Source organism: Oratosquilla oratoria, chromosome 2, assembly GCF_046742065.1.
Source record: "Oratosquilla oratoria isolate Oo_2021 chromosome 2, ASM4674206v1, whole genome shotgun sequence".
Classification (NCBI taxonomy): domain Eukaryota; kingdom Metazoa; phylum Arthropoda; class Malacostraca; order Stomatopoda; family Squillidae; genus Oratosquilla; species Oratosquilla oratoria.
Genome location: NC_134778.1, coordinates 39,367,105 through 39,381,462, shown reverse-complemented (window position 1 = coordinate 39,381,462; position 14,358 = coordinate 39,367,105). Strand labels below are relative to the sequence as shown.

The following is a 14,358-nucleotide window of genomic DNA, read 5'->3' as shown; positions in this document are numbered from 1 at the left end:
AGTGTCCCCCACAAAAGACTACTTACTAAATTAGTTTCACACGGAATAAGTGGTAGCCTATTAAGTTGGAATAGTAATTGGTTAAACGATCGAAAACAGTTGTTTTAAATGGCAAAACTTCTAGATGGAAAAATGTTACGAGTGGAGTTCATCAAAGTTCCGTTTTTTGACCACTTCTATTCATAGTATACATAAATTGTATAGACCACGGACTGAAATATATTGTCTCCAGACTTGCTGAAAATACAAAAACGTGCGGAATGTCAAACTATCACTTAAATCAATTAGAAATTCAAGAAGATTTAGATAAACTACAGCAATGGTCTGAAAAGTGGCTAATGAAATTTAACACAAATAAATGCTAGATTATGCACATAGGTAAAAATAACAGTACGATTACAAGTTATTTGGAAACTCATTAACAAAAGTGGATAGTGAAAAGTATCTAGGCATAATTATCAGTAACGATCTCAAATCATCTCAGCAGTGTACTTCAGCCTCTGATAAGGCAAATAAGACTCTAGGACTGATTGCGCGATCTTTTGATTTTAAAAGTTCATCTCTCATTAACAAGCTATATAAATCGTTAGTTCGTCCACATTTGGAATATGTTGTTTCCGTATGGTCACCGAATCTCATTAATTAAAGACATTGACAGATTGGAAAACGTACAACGGCGAACCACAAAACTGATTCCAAATATCAAAAATAAATCATACGAAAATCGACTAAAACATATAAATCTATCCCCTAAAAAAGCGTAGACTCAGAGGTGACTTGATACAGGTTTTTAAGATTCTAAATGGAATTGACAACATCAAAAGTGACAAAATTTTCACACTGAATGAGAATCCGACAAGAAATAATGGTCTCAAACTGTCAGGAAATATATTTAATTTGGAAGTGGGTAGAAACAGCTTCGTCAACCGTGTAGTTAATGAATGGAATAAACTTCCTGCAGAGGCAGTGCAATGTAGTTCAGTTCAAAGATTTAAGATTCGTTTAGATAAACACCTAAGCAAGATGCTGTAATACCTGCCATTTATTTTACATTAATTGTTTGTCTATTTGTTTATTATTATTTATTTGATTATGATCTATTATTATTTATCTGGCCATTTATTATTATTTGCTATTTACCTGTTTGTTTATTATTTGAATTTACATAATTATCTATTTATTATTATTTACATTATTATTATTTTTATGTTTTGTTTATTTATCATTATCATCATTTTTCACATCCGACCTAGTTATGGACTACGCTCCTCCAATGTAGCATGCGTTCGTGTGTGTGTGTGTGTGCGTGTGAGTGTATGCGTGTGTGCGTGCGTGTGTGTGTGTGTGTGTGTGTGTGTGTACCTGGTTGTATTTTACGGGAAGTGAAGCTACGCTCGTGGTATCCCGCCTTTGTATCTCGTTTGCTCTTAAACTCATGAATGGTTTTTGCGCACACTATTTTTTCATCCAGTTTGTTCCAAGTATCCACCACTCTATGCGGAAAACTGTTTTTCTTCATATCTCTTCTATAACTATGTTTTTTTATTTTCTTTCCATGTCCTCTTGTGTTTTTCTTGTCCCAGTTTAACAAGTCCTCTCTATCGAGTATTTCTGTCCCCTTCATGATTCTGTAGATGGTCAGTAGGTCGCCTCTCTCTTTTCTTTGCTCCAGAGTCGGTAACTCCAGTTTAGCCAGTCTCTCCTCATATGACAAGTTTGCAAGTGCAGGGGCCATTTTTGTGGCTGCTCTCTCTCTCTCTCTCTCTCTCTCTCTCTCTCTCTCTCTCTCTCTCTCTCTCTCTCTCTCTCTCTCTCTTTCTCTCTCTCTCTCTCTCTGTGTGTGTGTGTGTGTGTGTGTGTGTGTATGTGTGTTAGAGAGAGAGAGATTCACCATGGTTTTGGATCACGTGTTGGGATCGTGATTGCTAGCTATTACCCTTCCAAATGGGAGCTCACATTTGGCCCGATGTATGACTCATTCCTTTGCCCATAGAGGACAGTAACGATTTGCATTGATGTAATACTTCCCAAGCCCTGAACGGGACCCGATAGGCCTTGGGCGCGACAGCACAAGACGCTAATTATTTCCCGCAAACTGTGTTTGCAGTCAATTGTGTGATCGACTGCGCAGCATCGGTGGCTCTAAAACGAGAACCTCCATATCAGTCATGATACAACAGCTGCCGTGATTATCGGGAGTCACCATATATATATATATATATATATATATATATATATATATATATATATATATATATATATATATATATATATATATATATACATTTACTGAATGGCGTATGAGAACCAACATCAAAATCTGAAAATATTAGTTGTTGTCTCAGTTTTATAAATGATAATAACTAATACTGATATTAATGACGATTTATTACATGTTCATAAATTAATGAAAAGAACAGCTGCAAATGGATGAAAAAATATATTAGTTATTCGTAAATAATGTAAACAAAATAAGAAACTGTTCTAACAGTCTGAAATGCCGTAGGAAGAGTATGATTATCGTCATTTATCTGGTGCCCATCACAAATCAACCATTTAACCAGTACCTATTTTCGCTGTTTTTCACTACACTTGAATGTGATTCTAAAAGTAGATTTAAATGATATCTAATTGACTCATGGAAATGTTGTCCGTATTCATACATACATAGAGAGAGAGAGAGAGGAAGAGAGAGAGAGAGAGAGAGAGAGAGAGAGAGAGAGAGAGGGGGGGAGGGAGGGAAGGAGAGGGAGGGAGAGGGGGAGAGAAGAGGAGAGAAGAGGGAGAGAGAGAGAGAGAGGGGGGGGGGAAGAAGGAGAGGGAGGGAGAGGGGGAGAGAAGAGGGAGAGAGAGAGAGAGAGAGAGAGAGAGAAGAGAGAGAGAGAGAGAGAGAGAGGAGAAGGAAAGAAAGAGAGAGATAGAGAGAGAAGAGGAGGGGGAAGAAAGAGAGAGAGAGAGAGAGAGAGAGAGAGAGAGAGAGAGATTGTTCCGAATATCTGTTGTAAATGACATGACTATGTCCGAGAAAGTAGTAACTACCCTACAGTATCTACTTTCAATTTAACATATGATGAACATGTTATGCAAAGGAACTTTACAAAATTATATAGTCTAGAAGACGGGACAACACGGCACACCATCTTATTCCTCAGAAATCACGTCAATATAATAGGGAAAAACAACTCGCATGGTTCATAAGTTTGGGTAATTTTATGAAAACAAGACAATTTGGTCTTTCCATTTTATTTTATTTTTAAGAGAGTGTTTGCTTATCTTATTCTATTGATTTTAATACACTTTACTATGATTGACGAGTTTACTATATTTTGAAAGCATATGCCAGATTCTTGCATTCTTAGTTGCTTAAAACTCTACTCCAGTAAGTTAATAGAATATACTAATTCATTGTGTTTGTGATGTTCTAGATTTTACCCATGGGCATTGTTAGATTAATGGAGATTTTTCATTCAATCTGAACATGGCGCGCTCAGATCTGCGCATGCGCGAGTCTGCAGAGCTCCTGGATAGTGGTGGCATCTGGTGGACTTTTCACGAACGAAGGAATGTCTGCCATCGGTGGGAGTATGGCTTTTTAATATGTAGGGGCTATGTGTTGTACATTTTCGCGTGAAAACGTTTAACAAAATAATTGTGAGTATATGGATAACGTGGACATATTAACATATGTGAAGAAATGTTGGGAGAAATAAGAAGATAATACATGGAGAAGGGAATGATTTTGCTCTTACATTCGAAAGCTACTAAGCCATGAGTTGTTGAAACTGTTTGCTGCCAAACAGATCTACGAGAGAACTTTTACAAATATCAGTGGTAACACTTGTATAAACGAGACGATGTGACTAAACAACAACACATTAGGTGATGAGAAAGTGTTTAATACTGGAAGAAATACAATTAGACAAGGTGTGTACGGAAAGTGAAGGCCAAGAAGAGTTTGGTATTGGCAAGGTGAGGTTGCTGCCGTGTTTGTTTACCTTACTGGGGGCTCGGTACCACAACCCAACTATTGATACTTGCTAGCAATGCTGCCCATGTATTATTCTCTCATTAGTTTTGCTAATTGTGTACGTCGTATTACTTTCTACCACTTGGGAAAACTTTCACGCACTGACCGATTGCAGTTAGATTGTTGTGTGTAAATGTTAAAGTGTGGCGACAAATCCCTTTGATCATATGATGGGTACAACTTATAAGTTTTGAATTGCTGGATGAATGAAAATGTCATGCCAGCGATGTATTGTTCGTGTCCAGTTGTTCAATACATTATTTTGTAAAACTGGTATTATCATGGCATAGATTTTGTACTATATATACATATATATATATATATATATATATACTATAGTATATATATATATATATATATATATATATGTGTGTATGTGTGTGTATAATATAAAATATATACAGTATGTATATATAATATAAAATATATACAGTATGTAATAATATAATGGTATAGTATATATATATATTTATATTTATTATTCTATATACAATGAGAAAGTTTTTCATGCAAATCCTCAAGAGTGAAAAAGGAGTTAACTGATAAAAATGTAGACATATATAGAATCCAGTTCGAATAGCCACATCCTCATCAGGTAATAAGATAAATGGGGCAACATAAGATGAAAAACCCTTTGGTTATTAAAATTTTGACTAGGAGTTTCATTTTTCACAGCCTTCATAGCCTCATCATACATGTTGCACGCATTCTTCTCACTACCCTGGATTCTGTTTTTGTTCAAGGTGTATCCTAGTGAAGCTGATAGCTTTGATGCTACTCGGAGTGAATTTTAACTTTTTCTCTAGAATTTTTTTATATACAGTACATTTATATATATATATATATTTGTGTATATATATATTTATGTATATATATATATATATAGGAAACTTTGAATAGGGAATTAGAAAGCAGTTATTATGTTGTAAGAAGTTATACCTTGCTCTTGACTTGTCAGGGTTTAAAAACTTATCTGAATAGACTGAGTTTGCAACTCCACCTTGTGAGTAATGGTAAATCCTATTTGTATGGTGAGGCATTGTAGTAATGTACTGAGTGTACTTACAAGTATACAGAGTGTGCATACAAATATTTCTGAGTGTACATGCAAAGGTTACAGTATACACATGCAGTTTACCATACACACAGGGCAGATAAAGGGTTTAAGGCTGTGTCTGGATTGAAGTGAATTGACACATTGCTGGTAAGTTGGGTCCAGATTGAATCCTGCTTAAATCTGAATAGCTCCATTTCATGTTGATCTAGTGAGGTTTATTGGTTCTGGTTTCCATTTCCTCAGGAGTTGAGAAAAATCTGCATAATCATGGAGATAGTAAAGATTATCTCCTGCATAGTTTACATGGTGTCTGGAAGTCTTTTATATATGTATATATATATATGTGTGTGTGGAAGTCTATATATATATATATATATATATATATATATATATATATATATATATATATATATATATATATATAATATGTTTCACTGCTGGTGGTGAACCATTAAACTTTGTGTTGTCAAAGTGCTTTTTTTTGGGGGGGGGGCTATACCTGAGGATAGTTGTAGTCACAACTGTTCTGAGCATGTTCAGCTTGTTTGCCTTCCCTTTAAGGTCCTTTGTGATGTGGGTGAAGGTCACAAGTGAGGCCAAGTGTTTCAGAGTTTTTGGCTAGTAGGAATAGTTGACTGTGCTATTTTGATTCATTGTAGTTTGGTAAGCAGTGCCAATATTGTCAGTTATAACTCAAGGTTCATTGTATTTGGCAGCTATGTTGTTGTTGCTATATTGAAGTGTCACTGTTGAGTCATCTGCATTTGCAAGAAATTTTGTGTTTTGCTCCAGGTTTGGGGTTGGAAGGCCAAGTGTGACTAGGTTAAATAATTTTGGAGATGGTATAATTCCATGGGAACACTGTTGTATAGTCTTTTGTTCTTCAATAGATAGTTGTTATCTGTCATTCTTTGATGCATATAGTGTATTCAGGTTATGTATAAGGAAAGTGCTACTGTTGTATTTTAATTCACTGATTTTAGTATTACAGGTTATCCTAAAAAATTATATTGTAGTTTTCAATCTTATATGAATTACTGAATTGTTCAGATGTACAAAATAATCCTTTTTTCTACAAAAGCAGGAGCTTTTGTGGAGTATGGATGCAATGAAAAACCAAAAGACCAATTAATAACAAAAGTTACTACTTATAATATGCAAAATTATGTAGCAGAAGGTTAATAATGTATATGCATTTCAAATTACTGTTAAAGATGAAAACCTCTTGAAAAACAATATTTGATGATAATTAATATTTGCTTAATTCACCACTGATTCTTATTGACTGCACCACAGACAATCACAGACTGCATAACTTTTAAGTATATACATAGTATTACATCATCAGAGAAATGGATGCTATTATCAGTTAACCCATTGCCCCAAGTGTCTGCAGGAAACCCATGATCCCCACATTGGCTCACAAGTCACTCGAAGAAAGTATTTTATGTTTTCTAGATAAGGTGAGAGTAGGGCAGTGTAGAATAAGGTGATCTGTGTCTTCACTGTGGTGGCTGTATCCATTGTAATTGGAATCTGTTACCAGGCCAATTAAGTGTTGGTACTGTTTTAATGTGAGGTGATGAACTGTACACAGTTGTGCCAGTGTGGTTCTTGCTTTAGGGTGATGTCTGAGGTTGGGGGATCTGATGAAGTATAGAATTTGAAGATAATCTTAGAGTGCTTGTTTTATTATAGTGAGTGTTTTTGTGTTTTTGTTTGGACATTTGGTGTACTGCAGATGAGTTATCTTATGAGTGGTTTGTTTAGTGATTAGTGATTCTGTAACTGCCAATGTTCTCAGTATGTTCTATGTCATGTTTGTCTTCACAGCCTGCTTTTTATGTGTGAACTAAATTGTGTGTATCAAAAGTGAGACTTCGAACTTTTTAATCAGGTTGTTTGGTGCTTCTTTGATTCATGTCAGGATTAAGAATATCACTCCTTTGACATAAAGTACTGTGATATTACTTCTCTATGCTTCAGCCTGCCATTTACATATCTGAAGAACAACTTCAGTTGGTCCTTAACCACTTTTCTTTTCTCTTTTCCTTTGTTGTCTTTTTTTCCAAGCATTCTTTTAATTTGTCTACTCTTGTTTTGTAATTCAAAATTTTACTTTCATCAGTCTTGCACTTTGTACATATCTACATAAATATGTATACCAAAGGCTTTTTCCCCCATACAAGGGAGGTAGCCAAAAAACAAATGTATAGAAACCACTCCCTCCCATTCCAACCCCTACATACTCCACTCCCCTCTACCCTCTTCCCTCCCTCTTATCTTGGCACCTCCTGGATGACAGGTCATCCCTGCATCTTGTCCACTACCCTGGGTCAGAAGTAGTGCCACAAGATACAGCATATCCACATATCTACCTAACCTAAATGATTATATTTCTTCCTATATGTCTTACTCATTGTCCATTATTGTTTGCATTATTTCTGTAGTTTTCTGTTTTTCTTTTATTTCTTGTTCTTTTCTTACTGGTATATATTCCTCTTGCCACCATACTGCTGTATTATATTTCTGTTTGTCCACTATTTCTCTAATCAAAGTTTCCCTACTTTTAAGTACTTTTATCACTTCTTCCACATCTTTCCATTATTTTTTTTGCTCCATGATATTTTATAACTGTTCTTGTTCATCTTGTAATTTCATCCACCCTGTCTTTGTGTTTGATTTCTCTTTTTTCATTTATTCTAGCCTTCTTGTTACTTTGCTTGACACTATCTTCTGTTAGCAATTTATCACCTAAAGTGCCCTTAATATGGGATCAAGGATATGTATCATCATAATGAGGCCTTGTGAGGTCATTGGAGCCAACATCCTACTGCCTCTCTTCAGATCCTGTTAACTTCGTCACTTCCAACATGGAGGTGCTACCAGGAGAGCCTGACATTTGGTCACTGGTCTTGATCAACTGTATTTTGTTCATCTCTAATCACAAATTTTGTATCACGTCAGCAATAAACAGCTCCTTTAACCTTGGAGATAATATTGCACTGAAGAGGTGGAGTCAGAAATGGTAAAAGAGAAATTTAGAACAGTAGCATAATGGAAGTTCAAAAGAGTTCTGTGGAGGTTGGTCTCCACTCATAAAATAATGTTGAGCAGCTTCATTTGTAGGAATGTCACTGAAGGGCTTAAACTGACAACTCCCCTCCTACTTATTTCAGCCAATGATATAGAAACAGTCCCAATCAATACAGTACAGAGAAAATATACAATACACTGCTTAGAAACACCCAACAGTGAAATTAAATAGTCAGCTGCTTCTGTTAGACAAGAGCCCTAAAATCCTGGTACTCATTTATGATACTCTTTCTTTCAACCCACACATCAAAGACCTAACAGTGAAAATCAACAAGAAAATTAAAGATAAGATCAATAGTATACACAGGTTTTGATCATTAGAAACTAATTACACTAAAGAACCACATTTAACTAGGCCTCCATGCCATGGTTCCAAAGGATTGATAGATATAGGAGGCACCCCACAAGTCACACAAAACCAAGCATTAAGACTGGATGTACAAAAATCCTACACCATGGAACAGCACATGGAAAATGAGAGCCACACAATTGTATGCAATAACCCTCAACCCTGTCCATACAAAAATATATACACAGATTAACAAACACTCCAAAACCAACTAACAAACTCCTCCAGACATCAGTCTAACAGAGTAATCCCTTCTATGACAAACTAGAACCATACTAGCATGACTGCATTCAGGTCAACATCCATGTTTAATACCAACACAGAATAGGCTTAACTGCAGAAGCATATTGCCCCATATGCAATCACCACACAGAAGACATTGAACATGTTATTCTATATTACCCCACTTTAGCCTTACTCAGACATCATATTATTTCTTCCTTGAGTGAGTTACAAGCCAGTCAGGTGGCTGTTGCCAGTTACCTGGATGCTATGTCCTGCAAGAGATATGTAAGGTAATAGATTGATGGATTAATGCAGTGCAGACAGTAGTCCAAAGTTTTTTTCCCAGAGAGTTCCTATGGGAAAACTGTAAACATGATCTATGGACATTTTAGAGATAATAATTGATAACAGAATAGGACATGAAACATTTTCCTCCAGATTGATATTAGATGAGGTTGGGGAATGGTGAAGTCTTGACCTAGTTCATGGGTTTCACATTTTATTTTCCTAGCTTGAGAGTGTATGAACTGTCTTTCTTTTATTTATAATATATATATATGATGTGCATATCTGCACATCTTCATCAATAGTAAAAAATAAATAGAATTCTGAAGAGAAAATATAAGGTTAGGAAAGTCTTTCTGAGGGTTAAAGGGTAATGTCTAAGTATGACTAGTAGCAATTATACAGTTGAATAATAAGGATGGTGATTCATTAGATACACTGTTAGTCCTATACAAATGTTATAATTTAACTAACCAATGTGTGTTTGTGTGTGATAGTTGCCTATGACTTATTAGTTGTGGTTGAGTTTGGGGTCTCTTGTATGCAACCAGATTTAATTTTGTCTCGTCATGTAATTTGGTTTGGCAGAGTATGTTCTTCATCAGCAGTGCTTCAGCAGTTTATAATAGTACTTGTCATGGCAGCGTTTGAATGTGTTGGTGTTTCCTAGAAGTATCTGTGTTAATCGAGTTATGGTGTTGTGTTACATGATCTTTGATGGAACCTGATTGTAGATGCATTGCAATGTGCCTACCAAGTGTAGTTTGTCATACCCATGTAGCTCACAAATCCTTTACAGATTGTATACACTAAGGTCTCATAATTTGACAAGGTTAGGGCAGTTTTTGAGGTGTCAAAATGAGATTTTTTTTAAACTTATCACCTCCATTTTAGCAGACAAACTGCCAAGATAGTGGTGAAGCATTTCAAAAAATTGCGTTTTGGCACCTCAAAAACAACCCTAACCTTGTCAAATTGTGAAACCCCATTGTATTGTGTTGTTAGCATGCAAGATTGTACAATGCAGTCTTCCATAATGTTTTGTTTAGTATGGGGTGAAATGTTTCATCCAGGACAGTTTTCTGCAATGCAATCATCCAGTCTCTTCTGATAGCTTAAAAGGGCTGGATGGTGGCCACACCCTAGTCTGACCAGGTGGACTGTCCTTTCAGGGGAGAGAGGATTCAGAGGGAAGGATATCAGGGGGCCTGGCATTTGTTTGATAAAGGAAAGTAGCCTATCCTGTATACAGCAAGCACATTTCCATCATGAAATCGCAACCCTGATTTAGTAATCAATAATGAAATTAATCATTTTATAGATAGGATATTTTCCCCAACAAAGTAATCTCTAAGTATATTGCTACAAATAAATTAGAATTGTGCTATTTTGGTAGGATGATAATTTAACTTTATTTCATGTAAGAATTTTAATTGTTCTAGTACTGAAGATGTGCAGTTATGTTTTCAGCATCCAAATAAACATGGAAATTAGAAATCTCATGTGTGTGTGTGTGTGTGTACAATACTTGACAACTTTGGGCCAGGGGACCCAGGGTGAAACAGATTTATGTTTAAAAAATAGAATAATGTTGGGGGTGTTTTAATTTTTCATAAGTTTAGGTTGGCTAGTCTTTTAGTTGATGGCTGCAAGCAGGAGGATGCCATGAAGGCATGTAGCCAGCCCAAACTTATGGCAAAATTCAAACACCCCTAATCTTTTTTTTCCTCTCTTGATTGGTAGTGGCTCATAAGGTAGACAAATATTGGATGGAAATAGTATTATGGTGGTAAAGGAATATGGAAATGAGAGAACAACAGTTCAGTACTCATAAGTCATTGGTAATCGTGATCATGGAATGTGGTAAAGGAATTCAGCATAGATAGAGCAGTTGTAGGTGTTCTCAGTGGAATGGTGGCAGAGGTAGGAATGGGATGGATGTGGAAAGAAAGGAAGGGTAACAAGGCAGGCAGCAAATGAACAATTTATATGGTTAGCCATAGGTGGGTGGTTAGGAGTGAGTTCAGCTTAGATAGAAGCAGTTCATCTCTACTGGATATTCTGTAATAGGAATTTTAAGTAGGAATGTTACTTTGAAGTGTGAATTTGGTAAACAACAGCCATGTTGATTAGGCTTCTTGCTGTTGGGTAAACACATGTAGTAATGCATATAAACAGGATGAATGCAACACTAGGGGAGGGAGATATTAACTGGAAATGTAACTGAGAATTGAATCTGTCTCTACAGTAGAAATAACTGCTGTTTATATAGCAGGGTTAAGCTTGTGTATTTGAAGTAGATTTGTAATGTGTTTGTCAGTGGTTCTCTGTTGATAGTTGATGTAGTATTGTATTGTGGAGAATGTAGGATTGGACAGGATGTCATGGACTTTGCATAGGGAGTGTGAGTAGCAGTGAAGGTGTTGTAGTGGTAAAGCTATGCATGGCAAATGGGAACAGGAAGAGATTAGGGTATATGTTCTATGCATTGACCGAAAATATAATTGTAGACTTTTGTGTTTAGATGGACAATAAGGGTATTGTTTATGGGTAGTGTCAGTGGACGTTGAGTGGAGTTGATTTTCATTGTACATTATGATAACATGGACTATGTTGTCAGCTGTGGAAATGTACCATTACTAAATGCTGCATGAGAAATATGGTGAGAATATATATTGGCATTGTGTGTAATGGAATCTAAAGGGGGGTGGCAGCTACATATTAGGTAAGGTTTGAAGTGTAGAACATTTATAGATGTTGGATAAAGATGAGCTGCAGTCATTGCCAGTAGCCAGTAAATGAATACTAATTTCATCTTACTTATTTTTATTTGTTATTTTTGCTATTTCATTTACTTATTTTTGTTGATATGCATTTATATGTTTAATTTATTTATTTATTTTTGCTTATTCATATATGTGTGTGTGTGTATATATATATATATATATACATATATTATGCTTATATAAAGACTTCATGTAATGAATGTTTTTAGTTTAAACATTGTTTCAGCTGTGGGTTTGTGAATAATATTTTGTGGCAGATCTTACTCATTTTTTTTTTTTTTTTCTTTTTTTCTTTTTTTTTTTTCTCTTTGATGTAAGAATCTAGTTCAGAATGGTGGAACATGTAAGGTCACTCATAATGGTAGATATAATCAATAGATGAAGAAAAGATCAAATGCTGGCATTCACAGAACTCAGGATATTAGGGATAGGCATTAAAATTGTATTCAGTACATGTATTTTGTTTAGGTAGGTGTTCATGGTAGATATGATCCAGGGTTTTGATTTGCTTAAGCCATGGAGTACAAATTAACAGGTATGGGTCCAAATACAGGTGACTGTAAGTCCAGCTACCTGGATATTTTTCAAGGAAAAGTACAAGTACAGTAATTTTGATATGTACTTAAGTTCAAGACTAAGTACTTGAAATAAGAGTGCATTTACCCAATATCCTCACAAAGGTCACTAGAATCTATGTACAGTACATAACTTTTCATTGAATACAATGTACTTTTTATTTTTCCAAGTACTTTGAGGCTGTGCAAGTGTACATGAAAATCTGTACTTGAGTTCAAGTACAAGTAAAAGTAAATGTACTTGGACCCAACCCTGATGTGTAGTGTTATTAGGGAATGGTGGTGAGTGTAGGTTTTCAAGGTAAGAGATGTGGTCATTACGAAATTTGATAATAGGTACATAGTAAAGTAATATGAAGTTAGTATATGAAAATCTCATTAACTAATTCTGTGGATAGTGTATTTGTGGGCCCAGTGTTTGTAGGATTTTAATCAGATTCGTATAGGGGTTGTAGGTAGTTGAGACCACTCCAAATATCCCCAGAATTCCTCCATTTGTGTAGGGGTTGTACATAGTCAAGACCACTCAACAAATATCCCCTAAATTCTTTCATTTTTGTTTGAAGTTCCTGGCTGTTTGCTTCCTCCCACCTGTGCATTCATATCCCCCTTTGTTTGTCCTGTTCTGCTTGTGTGCACCCTATTACCTGCACCACTACTTTTCACTTAAGCAGCCATATACCCAGAATCAACATTGTGTTTCATATCATCATATTTAGATCTGCATTTATGTTCTTGCATCAACTTTTTACATTGTACAAACAATAGTAAATTTTTCAGGGCAAGGATTATTATGGTTTAATGGCAGTAACGAACTACCAGATCATTAGCTCTACTTGCAGAATCTAACAAAATAAAGACATTTGAGAATTTGTGCTAGTATTATTTTTGTCACTTTTTTAGTATAAACTATTATTTTAGTATATTGAATACAGAAAGAATGGAGATGATGTTCCAGTTACATGGGAGGCATTGGAGTAGTATTTTAAAACTAAGAACCCAAGGAGTGCTCTAGAGCTAGGTTTTATATTCAAAGACATACTTCATACCATACTAAGAAAGCACTAGATTAATTACTAAAACTTTTCATATTATGTTGTTTCATATTAAAAGTTTTGTGTAAGAAGTGGTAAAAGTTTTCTTGCATGTTATGTCTTGTCAACTGTTTGTTGTGAATTAAGCTTGTGTTGTCCCAGCAATTACATAAGAGTGTAGGTATTACCTTGTGTAGCTTATCTTCTTTAATGTTTGTAGAGGTGAGAAGATATTGTAATATATGAGGGACTTTACCACACCTGTCATAGCTTATCATATCCAGTAACATGTATGCCTCATTGGCTTTTTACCTGAACCCATGCCCCCCCCCCCTTTGCTCACCCCCCCTTGCCCATGCCCCACTCATCCCATCCCATCCCATCCCATTGTTATAAGTAGGCTTCCATCTTTTGAGGATAACTGCTCCTGACTGGAACATTTAGTGGAGATATTAAGGGATTTTAGGATATGGATTTTGCTGTAGTTTTTCATCATGTTTAGTATGATTGTAGAGTTTTTGCTCAATTTTACCTCATTAGTTATGAATGTAAATTCATTCATATAATTGCAGCTGTAGAAAATATATCAAATAATATAGTAATGTAATAATCCAGGAACTGTTCTATATAAAGCTATTTATTTTATATGTTTGGGTAATTGCATCTTTCTGTTTTCACTAAGATTTTTTCAAATTGTTCCATTTATTTAATTTTACTGGTGAAAATAGGACTGCTGTTCATTTACTTTTACATTTATTTTATTTGATTATTATTATTATTGTTATATTCTTCACATCATTGTCAGTAATTTTCCTCAATTCCCCTTCATTTTTTGACATGGGAAGACAGAAGTTCCCATGCTGTAGGATGATTGACATGTCTCATCTCATGGAGTAGGGGCCCCTGTATGGTTTAAAGACTCCT

General features: G+C 35.4%; 1 protein-coding gene across 6 annotated transcripts in view; it reads left to right on the top strand.

Annotated features, from left to right (window-relative positions):
- Axn (protein axin) overlaps nucleotides 1–14,358 on the top strand; it is a 219,550-nt gene that overhangs the window by 158,837 nt on the left and 46,355 nt on the right. Inside the window, exon 1 of one of the 6 annotated variants that reach the window (XM_076207919.1) lies at nucleotides 3,585–3,924. The exons of 4 other annotated variants lie outside the window; for them this stretch is intronic. The gene's annotated coding sequence lies outside the window, so the exon portion shown is untranslated. Of the gene's footprint in view, nucleotides 1–3,584; nucleotides 3,970–14,358 lie in introns of those variants that run through there. One more of the 6 variants, XM_076207909.1, reaches the window with a different exon arrangement.